This window comes from Phyllobates terribilis, unplaced genomic scaffold (assembly GCF_046119375.1).
Source record: "Phyllobates terribilis strain yellow unplaced genomic scaffold, ASM4611937v1 Scaffold_35__1_contigs__length_13245226, whole genome shotgun sequence".
Taxonomy (NCBI): Eukaryota; Metazoa; Chordata; class Amphibia; order Anura; family Dendrobatidae; genus Phyllobates; species Phyllobates terribilis.
The window spans coordinates 3,592,293-3,607,617 of NW_027362795.1; positions in this window are offsets into that span (position 1 = coordinate 3,592,293).

Here is a 15,325-nt window from a genome sequence, read left to right on the forward strand (position 1 = left end):
AATTTTTTTGAAAAAAATGCACAGGGATGTAATCCATCCCCGTTATCCTGAGACAATACTGCGCCAACCCCCACAGAGGAAGCATCAACCTCAACCAAAAACGGCCTAGTAACATCAGGCTGCATAAGGATGGGAGCAGAGGTGAACCTCTCCTTGAGATACACAAAAGCTTCAATGGCCTCAGAAGACCACTGAACCGCATCAGCACCTTTCCTGGTGAGATCAGTCAGAGGTTTGACAATACTAGAAAAATTTTTTATGAATTTTCTATAGTAATTGGCGAAACCCAAAAACCTCTGTATTGATTTCAAACCAATAGGCCTAGGCCATTCCTGCACAGCCTGAACCTTAACTGGATCCATCTCAAAACCTTTGCTGGAGATAATGTAGCCCAAAAAACTAATTCTCTGTACAGCGAACTCACATTTCTCCAGCTTAGCAAAAAGCGAATTGTCCATTAATAACTGTAATGCCTCACGCACGCTCCGCCAATGAGACTCCAGATCTGGCGAATAAATCAAAATGTCATCCAAATACACAACCACATTTTTACCGATCAAAGGTCTAAGGATGTCATTAATCAGATTCTGAAAAAATGCAGGAGCATTAGTAAGACCAAAAGGCATAACCAGATTCTCAAAATGACCCACAGGAGTGTTAAAAGCAGTCTTCCATTCATCACCCTCCTTCATGCGCAACAGATTGTATGCCCCCTTAAGGTCAATTTTAGAGAACCACTTGGCCCCCAATAACTGGTTAAACAGATCAGGAATCAATGGCAGTGGGTAAGGATTGCGTACCGTAATTTTGTTAATCTCACGAAAATCCAGACAAGGACGTAAACCGCCGTCCTTTTTTTTTACAAAAAAAAATCCAACCGCCACAGGAGACTTAGAGGGCCTAATGTGACCGGCGGCCAAACTTGTCTGTATGTATTCCTCCAAAGCCTTCCTCTCAGGAATAGTAAGGTTAAATAAACGACTTTTAGGAAGAGTCGCTCCAGGGACAAATTCAATAGAACAATCATAGTCTCTATGGGGAGGCAAAACCTGCGATTCTTTCTCAGAAAAAACTCTCCAAAAATCCTGAATAGGAACAGGCAATTCTCCCCTATCCAAAGCTGCAATACGCCCGTTACAACACTTGTCATAACATTTATGGCTCCAGGATTTAATTTCACTGGTAGACCAATCCAGTACAGGATTGTGAAATTTTAACCAGGGCAAACCCAATATTACTGGAGAAGGCAAGTTATTCAACACTACCAAATCCAATTTCTCATGGTGAACACCATTAATAGTGAGAGGAAATTCACTGACCTTGAGAGTAATATTCTTCAAAGGGGAACCATCCACAGAAACCACAGCAATGGGGGATGATAAAGGTTCAGGTTTTAAATTGAGTTTTTCCACGAATCCCCCATCAATAACATTCAGTGTAGACCCGCAATCAACAAACACCCGAAATTCCATTAATTTTTCCTGAGCAATCGTGGAAGCAGCTAAAAATATACCCTTGGAATTTAAACAGGCAATACGGGCGTGACTGACCATTTTTTTTTCTTTCTTCATACGAAGCTCACAGCCTTTAATCAAATGACCAGATTTCCCGCAATAGAAACACAAGCCTTCTGAAAAACGACGGTGTTTTTCTTGAGAGCGAGGTGCCACCGATCCAATCTCCATCGGTTCACCACTGTTAGTACACACATTATCATAACCAGAAACTGACATAGCAGAGGATTTGCTCTCATTAACCCTAGCACGCAGTCTTCTGTCCACCCGTATAGCTAATTGCATAGCCTGTTGCAAATCCTCAGGTGTAGGATAAGCAATTAGCAGGTCTTTAACCTTTTCACTGAGCCCAGCAAGAAATAGACTTTTCAGAGCAGAATCGTTCCACCCTGTTTGAGTGGACCAACGACGAAAATGTGTACAATATTTTTCCATATTACCTGATCCTTGTTTTAAACGTCTCAACTCAGTCTCAGCTGATGCCACACGGTCAGGATCATCATATAATAGTCCTAAAGCAGAAAAAAAACTATCCACTGATCTGAAGCATGTATCACTAGGTTGCAAAGAAAAGGCCCACTCCTGAGGCTCTTTGCGCAAAAGTGACATTATGAACCCTACGCGCTGGGATTCATCCCCAGAGGACTTGGGTCTCAAACGAAAATACAATAAGCAAGCATTTTTAAATGAAAAAAATTCTCGATGTTCACCAAAAAATAAATCCGGCAAACATACCTTAGGCTCCAAGAAATATGCTCCAGGACAGTTACTCACGTGCTGACGGAGCTCGGCCACTTCCAGAGAGAGTCCCTGCAGGTGTTTAGCCAAATCCTGAACCGACACCATGATGGAACAAAAAAAAAAAATCTTTCCTTAGAGAATTTACAGGCTGGACTTACTGTTATGTTCTGCTACCAAAGCTAAGGAAAGAGAGGAGATCTGTCCCTACTATAAGACTCAGCTGAATCCCTACGATGTAACAGGGAACCTGATCCTGCGATCAGACCTGCTAAAGTCCTAATCTAGTCTGTACGGAGACCTATAGATTTGGGGAGGGAATCCCTACAAGTACTAAGGACTGGGAGGAATATGGGACACCTCCTAACAGAAATAGTAGCAGACAGACGAACAAACAAAATAGATAGAACCTAGAGGTCCGTAGACCAAGCAAACTAACAGAGTTAGATACAGAGCACAGGCTAGCTAGAAAGTAGATATACAATGAAGTCCAGCAAAGCCAGAAGGGCGGAGCAGGATTAAATAGGCCAACAAGGTCATGTGACCAGCAAAGGAAAAAAAACCTAACAGCAAGGTTCTAACACATATAATGCTCCTTACAGAATAATGAACCCCATATATTACTCCATGCAGAATAATGAACCTCATATATTGCTCCATACAAAATAATGGACCCCATATATTGCTCCATACAGAATAATGGACCCCATATAATGCTCCATAGAGAATAATGGACCCCATATATTGCTCCATACAGAATAATGGGCGTTATATAATGCTCCATGCAGAATAATGGACCTCATATAATGCTCCATACAGAATAATGGACCCCATATATTGCTCCATACAGAAAAATGGACCCCATATAATGCCCCATACAGAATAATGGACCCCATGTATTGCTCCATACAGAATAATGGGCATCATATAATGCTCCATACAGTATAATGGACCCCAAATATTGCTCCATACAGAATAATGGACCCCATATAATGCTCCATACAGAATAATGGGCCCCATATAATGCTCTATACAGAATAATGGACCACATATAATCCTCCATACAGAATAATGGACTCCATATAATGCCCCATACAGAATAATAGGCCTTATATAATGCTCCATACAGAATAATGGACCCCATATAATGCTCCATACAGAATAATGATCCCTATATATTGCTCCATACAGAATAATGGACCCCATATAATGCCCCATACAGAATAATGGGCCCCATATAATGATCCATACAGAAAAATTGGCCCCATATCATGCTCCTTATAGAATAGGCCCCATATAATGCTCCATACAGAATAGGCCCCATATAATGCTCCCTACATGATGGGCCCCATATCATGCTCCATACAAGATGGGCACAATATAATGCTCCATACATGATGGGCCTATGTATTGCTCCATACAGAATAATGGACCCCATATAATGCTCCATACCAAATAATCGACCCCGTATAATGTTCCATACAGAAAAATGAGCCCCATATAATGCTCCATACATGATGGGCCCCATATAATGCTCCATGCAAGATGGGCCCCATATAATGCTGTGTACATGAAAAAAAATCAAACACTTCCCTCTCCTCGTTCCTTGCTGGCGGCAGCTCCGGACTCAGTGTCGCCATCTTCCTACTCTCTGCCCTGTGATGCTCATAGCAGAGGGTGCGCTGATGTTATCGCTCCCTCTGACTTGAGATGTCACAAGTCAGCAGACGAGAAAGAAGTTGCGGGGATTGGAGAGAGGTAAGCATTCCAAGCACCGGCACTCTAAGCAAGCGGGGGGCCCACTCGCGGGCGCTGGCACTGGGCTCCCCCGACTCACTGGCCCCATAGAGCGCCAATGTCCCCAACTTCGAGTGGGTCCGCCCCGCTGGCTCAGGGCCGACGCTGGCCCTGGCTAGCAGCTTGGCAAGAAGTTGACGTTTACTGTTAAAAGAGAGATGGGTCTATAGGATGCCGGCAAGCTAGTGTCCTTGCCTTGTTTAGCTAACACCATAATTATGGCTTCCTGCATAAATGTGGGCATTCATGCAAGAAGCCATACAATTGCCTTCTACCCTCTTAGCCTCATGCCTCCCTCTATCCCAGTGAGAGTCCGGTATAATATTAAAGTCCCCTATTATAATATAGGGGATTTGCGAGAAGCCAAAAATAATAGCGAGAATTTTAGGTATAATTCTCCTGGAATATGGTGGTGGTATGTAGATAGAGATTATTAATAGATATTTAGTAATTAAATTACAGAACAAACATACGTACTGACCCTCTGTATCTGTTCCTACTGTAAGATGCTCACATTGTGCACTAGGGTGTACTAATATACTGACTCCCCGAGAGTATGGAGAGTGCTAGTCGGCTGTAACCACTTCTTGCTTAGTAGATGAAGTTTCTCAGAGGTAAGATGTGTTTCTTGTGGACAAATCAGAGCAGGTTTTTCCTTTTAAACACTAGAAGAAAGACCCCTTACATTCCAGATAAGTATTGTCACTGACCCCACCATATTTAATGTATTATATGTCGTCTCCAATATCCTATCAGCAGAGCATTTCCGTTTTACATAGCTAGTTAAGCGCATATTACAAGATTGTCTGCAATATAAAACATACCCCAAAAAAATAAAAAAAGACCACCCATAAAACCCCAACCATAACAGGCAGATATAAAACACCTTTCTCCGGGTGAGAGACTGGGTGAAGTATTTCCATAGCTGTCGCTTTTAAAGTAGAAAAAATAGCGGTTCAGTCACTGTTGAACATATGGGAGAATCTGGCCTAGAATTTAAGTCTCCTTGGGGGATAATTCAACCCCAATTATACATAAGGACTGTGATATAATCATAATAGAACCTGAAGAAAAAACAACATTTGTAAAGAACTGTCCAACAAGCAGGGACACACTTCTTCCCATATACTCGCGAATCACGGTGTTTTTGAAGAATTAGGGTTTGTATCACAGGATCTTCAACTTGTAACATCCTGAATGTGATCCCGGAGTATTTCATATTTGATCCTCTCATTCATATCCAGCCAGTGAAGGGTTTATGAATCTTGAATAAAGTGCACAGTACCTCGGGCTACCACCCTTAACTTGGCAGGGTAAATCATTGAATATCAGGATCTGGAGATATTTGTGGATACTTCCCACGCTGCTGGTTTATTGAAGACGTCAATTCAGAAAGATTTATTAAATTGCTGTTTTTATTCGATGCGTTGTAAAGTGACAAGCACTTCTTCTTCAGGAGACAACCACATACAGACAAAATCCTGCAAGACAGTGTGAAGGCTTGAGGTTTGAATTAAGGCTCCAAATCAACACACGACTGTCTGAGTTGTGTCAAAGTTCACTGGACTGGCAAACGATTACATCGGAAAATAACAAAATTGCATGCATTTCAATTATACAAAGAAATACCTCCTAAAAAATGTATCACAATCCATATACTATAAACCTATTCAACATTATTTAAAAACTGTATATATATAAGTTCAAATGTTCGCTAAAATAAATGTATTTATTCACATATTCTAATAGCAGGAGTTGGGCAAGAACCTATGTCTCTATAGGGAAAACCACTGTGTCCTGTGTTCTTTACTCATTAAGCCGCTATGTGTATTTAGGAATTAACAGACAATTAAAAAGAAAAGCAAATCCAAGGGTAGGAGAAAAGTGTGTAAAAAACTTGTAGTTCATTGTATGTCAAAAAATTCTTGTTTTATTTATTTTATTTAATGTCTTTTTGATGAGCTAAAATGCTCTTATCCGAATTCCTCTAAATGTTATTTTAGTTTATTATATTTGTTACAGTCCATTTGTCGTGTTTCATATGTCAGAATATTATTTTGTGTCATTATACTGATATCAGTGTGTTTTATCAATTCCTGTATAATTTTATTAGAGGGAAAATAAATATCATTATCAATTCCACGCTTCCTTTTTTAATTAATTAGTTTCTCATACAATGTGATGGTGAAATATGGGGAGAGAGCGTGGTTTACCTCTGTCCGTGAATACGGCCGCTGGAGTAAATATATGGCCATGTGCTTAACTTGGAAGGATTTCATCTGCTGAGGGGTCACCTAGGGCAGCGGTGACGTCACGGGGGGATCCGGTCAGGGAGATCTTTCTTTTTACTACAAGCCTTCCTTATCAGGGACTGTAGGTAATAGAGGACGGGGAACATCAGAGGAATCCCGTGCTCGCTACATGGATTCTCTCGGAAGGTAAAACAGTAGTGACTGGAATTACAATGAGGGGAGTTTTATACTCTGAGAAAAAAAGACAACCACTTAATGGAGATCTAAATGCTCGATGTTCCGGGAGTTTAATAAAATTGTGACATCTAAAAAATCTACATAAGATATTAAAAGATCATCATTGTACCATAGTTATATATCTTAATAAATCATAGGAAATGTATATAAGAACTAAATATTAAAATCTGAAAGGTCGAGGGTTTTATCTAAAATAATTAATTTATATCAATTGGTTAATAAAACCATGTCACAGATCATGGATAATATTGTTGTAAATAGATATTACAATAAAATATCTTATTAAAAGATCATCTAAATTATTACAATTAATACTAATGTTAAGGGAGCTTCCACATCAGACTTTCTATCTCCAAAATTACCATATATGTAGATTTCTTAACATCTAAAGGAACACTTCAGACATTTCAGTTAATCCATGGGGTTTCATACTGTCCAGTCTCTATATCCAGTAAATCTCCTTCCTGTTCAGTTTCTGAATGCGGTTCAGCCTATTAGCAGAAATATATTCAATTGGATTAATTTTCATTTTTTATACTCATTATTGTGTTTTATTGTTCAGTGTCGAGATAAACCGTGATTAAGGAAACCCCTACGGATATTGTCTCTATGTGAATGAATTCTGCTGTGGAGCGGCTGAGTCGCTCTACCACATATTGGTTATAGCAGGAGTCGCTATTTTTGCTTAGCGCAGTCTGGAAGGTGAATACAGCGATATGAATAGGATGATGCTCGTAACCGCACCGAGGAATAGTCCGGCCGTCCTCCGAGACAACCGAGGCAAGTGACGTCTGACAATGGAAAAGCAGGATGACCAATAAGTGCTACAGATCATAAGCGTAAGAGATCTGATGTAGTGGTGACAGTAAAAGCCGATGCGAACTGCTGATTAAGGAAGGAGATGGTGGAAGTCCTATAGGACTAACTAGGGTATAAACGATTACCAACTGTGATCTAAATAGCTTCCTACATATGGAAACTGTAGACTGCTGATTTACTATAGGATCAGTGTTGGTCCATTTGAGCAGTCCCTGTTGATTATGTACTGAATAATTCCCTATATCCTAGTCCCTACATCCCAGTTATGTACTGTATAATTCCCTATATCCTAGTCCCTATATCCCAGTTATGTACAGCATAATTCCCTATATCCTAGTCCCTATATCCTAGTTATGTACAGCATAATTCCCTATATCCTAGTCCCTATATCCCAGTTATGTACTGCATAATTCCCTATATCCTAGTCCATATATCCCAGTTATGTACTGCATAATTCCCTATATCCTAGTCCCTATATCCCAGTTATGTACAGCATAATTCCCTATATCCTAGTCCATATATCCCAGTTATGTACAGCATAATTCCCTATATCCTAGTCCCTATATCCCAGTTATGTACAGCATAATTCCCTATATCCTAATCCCTATATGCCAGTTATGTACAGCATAATTCCCTATATCCTAGTCCCTATATCCTAGTTATGTGCAGCATAATTCCCTATATCCTAGTCCCTATATCCCAGTTATGTACAGCATAATTCCCTATATCCTAGTCCCTATATCCCAGTTATGTACAGCATAATTCCCTATATCCTAGTCCCTATATCCCAGTTATGTACTGCATAATTCCCTATATCCTAGTCCATATATCCCAGTTATGTACTGCATAATTCCCTATATCCTAGTCCCTATATCCCAGTTATGTACAGCATAATTCCCTATATCCTAGTCCATATATCCCAGTTATGTACAGCATAATTCCCTATATCCTAGTCCCTATATCCCAGTTATGTACAGCATAATTCCCTATATCCTAGTCCCTATATCCTAGTTATGTACTGCATAATTCCCTATATCCTAGTCCCTATATCCTAGTTATGTGCAGCATAATTCCCTATATCCTAGTCCCTATATCCCAGTTATGTACAGCATAATTCCCTATATCCTAGTCCCTATATCCCAGTTATGTACAGCATAATTCCCTATATCCTAGTCCCTATATCCCAGTTATGTACAGCATAATTCCCTATATCCTAGTCCCTATATCCCAGTTATGTACTGCATAATTCCCTATATCCTAGTCCCTATATCCCAGTTATGTACAGCATAATTCCCTATATCCTAGTCCCTATATCCTAGTTATGTACTGCATAATTCCCTATATCCTAGTCCCTATATCCCAGTTATGTACAGCATAATTCCCTATATTCTATTGTAGGATAAAAATCTCAATGCTGAATGATCAGAACGCACTGAATAAGATTGGACTGAGGACTGGTCCCCAAGAATTATAATAATTAATTGATATACAACCATCAATATAGAAGCACAAGCACTTTAGTAGTTATGGGTTATGTAACCCTTCGCTGAAAGAATTCCACTATCCAGTACTCCGTGTTTTTAGTGTATGTATCCTTCCGTTATATCTAATAAGTGAAATAAAAGTTCTGTTTTATCTTTAGGTCTATATTCGGGATCTCTATTGGCCTTTGGCAATCTGTGTGTGTATTCAGTAAACCCTAAGCTGACCTCTGAACAGATTTTGTTAGTGTATGGATAAAATCAATGTCAACCCTACAATTCACAGCCACTTCACATAATGTCCGCTTTTATAATGGATAGAACTGTTTGTGTCAACTTATAAAAAAAAAGGTTTTCGTATATATGGAATATTCCTTAATAAACACATTTATATCCAAAAAATTTATATTTACAAAATCATATAGGGGTGAGAAGGAAATACCCCAATTATTAGAATTTATGTGGCTAATAATGGATTGCATGTTATTGTTACAATTGTCCCATATAAAGAACGGGTCATGAATAAACATGTTATATAAAGTTATATACTTTTTCCATTTATTATTTTGAATAAAAATCTCCTCAAATACCCCTATGAATAGATTTGCGTAGGTTGGTGCGACCTTTGAACCCATCGCAGTGCCTCGCGTCTGATGGTAATGTTCACCTTCAAGTGTAAAATAATTATTTTTTTAAATAAAGGATAGCCCTGTGTAGATGACTGGACAATCTGACATCGGTCAATAAATATTTTTTGAAACATGTCAATCCGATATTGTGATATATTTGAATATAAAGATGATAGATCTAATGTGAGAAAAGCATAATTCGGCTCCCATTGTATCTCTTGTAGAAGTGGAATTAGTTGTGCAGAATCTTTTAGATCGTTTGGTAATTTTGACACATGATCCTGCATTATTTTGTCAATATATTCTGACAGATTGATAGTCAGAGATCCAATGCCGGATATTATAGGTCTTCCAGGGGGATTGGTAAGACTCTAATGGATTTTTGGAAGGTGATAAAAGAAGGGAGTAGTGGGATTTTTGATTAAGAGAAACTTTTTTTCTTTTAGATTTAATATATTTTCCTCCATTGCTCTGTTGATCAAACTATTATACACTGCTCAAAAAAATAAAGAAAACACTGAAATAACACATCCTAGATCTGAATGAATGAAATATTCTCATTGAATACTTTGTTCTGTATCAAGTTGAATGTGCTGACAACAAAATCACACAAAAATCATCAATGGAAATCAAATTTATTAACCAATGGAGACCTGGATTTGGAGTCACCCTCAAAATTAAAGTGGAAAAACACACTACAGGCTGATCCAACTTTGATGTAATGTCCTTAAAACAAGTCAAAATGAAGCTCATTATTGTGTGTGGCCTCCACGTGCCTGTATGACCTCCCTACAATGCCTGGGCATGCTCCTGATGAGGTTGCGGATGGTCTCCTGTGGGATCTCCTCCCAGACCTGGACTAAAGCATCCGCCAACTTCTGGACAGTCTGTGGTGCAACGTGACGTTGGTGGATGGAGCGAGACATGATGTCCCAGATGTGCTCAATCAGATTCAGGTCTGGGGAACGGGCGGGCCAGTCCGTAGCTTCAATGCCTTCATCTTGCAGGAACTGCTGACACACTCCAGCCACATGAGGTCTGGCATTGTCCTGCATTAGGAGGAACCCAGGGTCAACCGCACCAGCATATGGTCTCACAAGGGGTCTGAGGATCTCATCTCGGTACCTAATGGCAGTCAGGCTACCTCTGGTGAGCACATGGAGGGCTGTGCGGCCTTCCAAATAAATGCCACCCCACACTATTAGTGACCTACTGCCAAACCGGTCATGCTGAAAGATGTCGCAGGCAGCAGATCGCTCTCCACGGCGTCTCCAGACTCTGTTACGTCTGTCACATGTGCTCAGTGTGAACCTGCTTTCATCTATGAAGAGCACAGGACGCCAGTTGCGACTTTGCCAATCCTGGTGTTCTGTGGCAAATGCCAAGCGTCCTGCACGGTGTTGGGCTGTGATCACAACCCCCATCTGTGAATGTCGGGCCCTCATACCACCCTCACTGAGTCAGTTTCTAACCGTTTGTGCAGACACATGCACGTTTGTTGCCCGCTGGAGGTCATTTTGCAGGGCTCTGGCAGTGCTCCTCCTGTTCCTCCGTGCACAAAGGCAGAGGTAGTGGTCCTGCTGCTGGGTTGTAGCCCTCCTATGGCTCGACCACATCTCCTGGTTTCTGCTCCATGCTCTGGACACTATGCTGACAGACACAGCTACACTTCTTGCCACAGTTCGCACTGATGTGCCATCCTGGATGAACTGCACTACCTGAGCAACTTCTGTGGGTTGTGCTGTAGACACCGCCTCATGCTACTGTAACTCTAGGGATGAGAGCAATGGCAAAATGAGAAAGTGGCCAAAACAACAGCCAAAAAGGATGAGAACAGAGAAATGGTCTGTGGTGACCACCTGCAGAACCGCTCCTTCATAGGGGGTATCTTGCTAATTGCCGATCATTTCTACCAGTTGTCTGTCCCATTTGCACAACAGCAGGAGAAATTGATTCACAATCAGTGTTGCTTCATAACTGAACAGGTAGATTTCACAGAAGTGTTACTGACTTGGAGTTACATTGTGTTTAATTGTTCCCTTTATTTTTTTGAGCAGTATATATTGGCATCACTTTAGGTAAAGGTACTGAAGGAATTGTCTGATAGTATTCCACATCTGATATTATCCTGTATGCTTCTTCACAATAATCTATGCAGTTTTGTATTACTATACCCCCCTTATCAGCAGCTCTAATGACAAAGTTGTCATTATTACCTAAGGATTATAGGGCTTTTTTTCTCAGATATTGAAAGATTATTTTTATTTTTTGTGGTGGGCCTCCTTTAATTCTAAGTTCTTTTAATTTATCAAGAACTATATCATGGAAGATGCTAATGTGATGTCCCTTACTCTCGATCGGATAAAAATGGGATTTTGTTTTTACATTCACATGAAATTGTAAATCAGTTTGTGATGAAGATAAAACAGGCTGTTCTCTCAATTTATTGTAAAATGTATTTTCAGTCAGTCATTTTCCTAGTAAATAACTGAAGAAAAAAAGATCAAAGTCTTTGGGTTTGCTTGTGGGACAAAAGGAAAGTCCTTTTGATAACATTCACTTCTCATCATTTGATAAAAGTTAGTCCGACAGATTAAAAATATTTGTGGGTATTATTGTTTGGGGCTTGGGGTAGGTTTATTTTCCCTCTTTTCTTCCTCCTCGCGTTCCTCTAATAGGTTTTCTCTTTTCCCTGGTTTGGGGGAGAAGTATTAGTTAATTGCCCTTTTTTGGGTGACACAGCCCGGGGTAAAAAGGTACCAGACCTTTAGTACCAGTTGTGGTATTGTCCACTATAATAGTATTGCTTGTTTTTTTAGTAGAGGAAAGAATGTCTGATGTAGTGTCATATATTGAGAGGTCCAGTAGCGGAGTAGAAATGGGATCTGAGAATTCGATTAGAGCAAGAGATTCAATTTCATTAGATGGAATTAGACTTTTATTTAATTTATTGCCACTAGTTGTCTCAGTTTTATTTTTACTTACACAAGTACTTTCCCTTTCTTCATTTATTCTAATTTGTAGTTTAATGTTGTCTAGATGTTTTTTTGCATTAAGAACAGTGTTGAGCGAGCACTAAAATGCTCGGGTGCTCGAAGCTTGGGCCGAGCTCACCTAGATACTCGGGTGCTCGACCCGAGCAACAAGCCCAATGTTAGTCTATGGGAGACCCAAGCATTTTTGCGGCGGCACCCCCGGCAGTCTGTAGAAAGCATAAAAAGTGCCCAAAATGATAGTGACAGTGCTCAAATGACATGGGGACAGCATGGGGATCGCTCCAGGAAGCATTTCTGACCCCCAGATCACTGCTGTCAACAACGTGGTCAGAGGTATTAAGCTGTTAGAACCTTGCTGTTAGGTTTTTTTTATTACTGTTAGAACCTTGCTGTTAGGTTTTTTTTCCTTTGCTGGTCACATGACCTTGTTGGCCTATTTAATCCTGCTCCGCCCTTCTGGCTTTGCTGGACTTCATTGTATATCTACTTTCTAGCTAGCCTGTGCTCTGTATCTAACTCTGTTAGTTTGCTTGGTCTACAGACCTCTATGTTCTATATATTTTGTTTGTTCGTCTGTCTGCTACTATTTCTGTTAGGAGGTGTCCCATATTCCTCCCAGTCCTTAGTACTTGTAGGGATTCCCTCCCCAAATCTATAGGTCTCCGTACAGACTAGATTAGGACTTTAGCAGGTCTGATCGCAGGATCAGGTTCCCTGTTACATCGTAGGGATTCAGCTGAGTCTTATAGTAGGGACAGATCTCCTCTCTTTCCTTAGCTTTGGTAGCAGAACATAACATAAGCCACTTTTACGGGCTCACAACAAAACGTTCAAAAACTAAACTGAAACTGTTTTCCTGTGAAATATGTTAAGGAACATCCTTTCCAGGGTAAAGACTTGTGTATAAAGTAAAATAAATAACCAAAAACAAAAATACTCCTCCATACCTTGGGCTATGTTCACAAGTAGCATTTTTTATGAGTTTTTGCACTTTTGTATTGCTTTCAACCGTGACAAATGCATTCACCGGGAAATGTCATTTTAACATGTTACAACCTTATCTGGCCATGTGCTGTGTGACACATGCATACAGTGCTGAAAAGACATGGGGAAGACCCCTGGAAGCATCTCTGACACCCATGTCACTACCTAAAAGTGTGCCCATCAGAAGTGATCCTTGCCGCATGAGAAGATGCAGACTTGCAACTATCCCCGTGCAAATCCTTGTCCCAGGGCAGTGTTCAATTGTACCTCCCCCATTCCTTGCAATGCAAGCGCAAATATACAGCCAACCACCCACCCACCCGCAGGCTGCAATACTATACTGCTAGCTTGCACTTGAAATGGGGCCTTTTAGTTTGGAGGAGGCCAAAGCTGGCCACTACCTCATGGCTGCTTCAGCAGCGAGGTCTCCATACTCAGTCCCCAGCCGCCACTATTTGTCCCGGTAACCTTCCCCACACTTTTCTTAGCCTGGCCTGCTTTAGGGAAGCATTGGACGAGCCCACCAGACAACCAGACTCCTCTGGTGGGCCCTGGCTTCTCCATCAGGGGAGTTGAGAGTGCCAAGGTGAGGAGCATGATGATGATGATGCAGCCTGCCACCCACCCACCCCCAGGCTGCAATACCATACTGCTAGCTTGCTTGCACTTGAAATGAGGCCATTTAGGCTTGTGGAGGCAGACGCCGGCCACCAAGTCATGACTGCGTCGGCAGCCTGGTATCGATCCTCAGTTCCCAGCCGCCTGGCGGCCGGGTGTCCACACTCGGTCCCCAGCTGCCAGGGGGCGGCCAAGTGTCCATACTCGGTCCCCAGCCACCCCTATTTGTCCCAGTGCACCTTATACACAAGCGCACATATCAAAACATTACCTGTGCCCTCCCCAGTGCATTTAGTGGGAAGGACAGCCTATTCCGCTGTAGTGTGTGTACGCCAACCCTCTGTTCATGGCACATGCGAAGATGCCTCCCACCCTGCACCTGTCGTTGCAGACTTGTAACTATCCCCGTTCAAGTCCTTGTCCCAGGGCAGTGTTCAATTGTATCTCCCCCATTACTTGCAATGCTAAGTTTCCTTGGGAGATAATTCAACCCCAATTATACATGAGGACTGTGATAAAATCATAATAGAACCTGAAGAAAAAACAACATTTATAAAGAACTGTCCAGCAAGCAGGGACACACTTCTTCCCATACACTCACGGATCACCGTGTTTCTGAAGAATTGGGGTTTGTACCTCAGGATCTTCAACTTGTAACATCCCGAATGTGATCCCGGTGTATTTCATATTTGATCCTCCCATTCATATCCAGCCAGTGAAGGGCTTCTGAATCTTGAATAAAGTGCACAGTACCTCGGGCTACCACCCTTAACTTGGCAGGGTAGATCATTGAATATCAGGATCTGGAGATATTTGTGGATACTTCCCAGGCTGCTGGTTTATTCAAGACGTCAATTCAGAAAGGTTTATTAAATTGCTGTTTTTATTCGATGCATTTCAAAGTGACAAGCACTTCTTCTTCAGGAGACAACCACATACAGACAAAATCCTGCAAGACAGTGTAAAGGCTTGAGGTTTCAATTAAGACACCAAATCAACACAAGACTGTCTGAGTTGTGTCAAAGTTCACTGGATTGGCCAACGATTACATCGGAAAATAATAAAATTGTGTGTATTTCAATTATACAAATACCTCCTAAAATATGTATCATAATTCATATACTATAAACCTATTCGACATTATTTAAGAATTGTATATATATAAGTTCAAATAAAATAAATGTATTTATTCACTTATTCTAAAAGCAGGAGTTGGGCTAGAACCTATGTCTCTATAGGGAAAACCACTGTGTCCTGTGT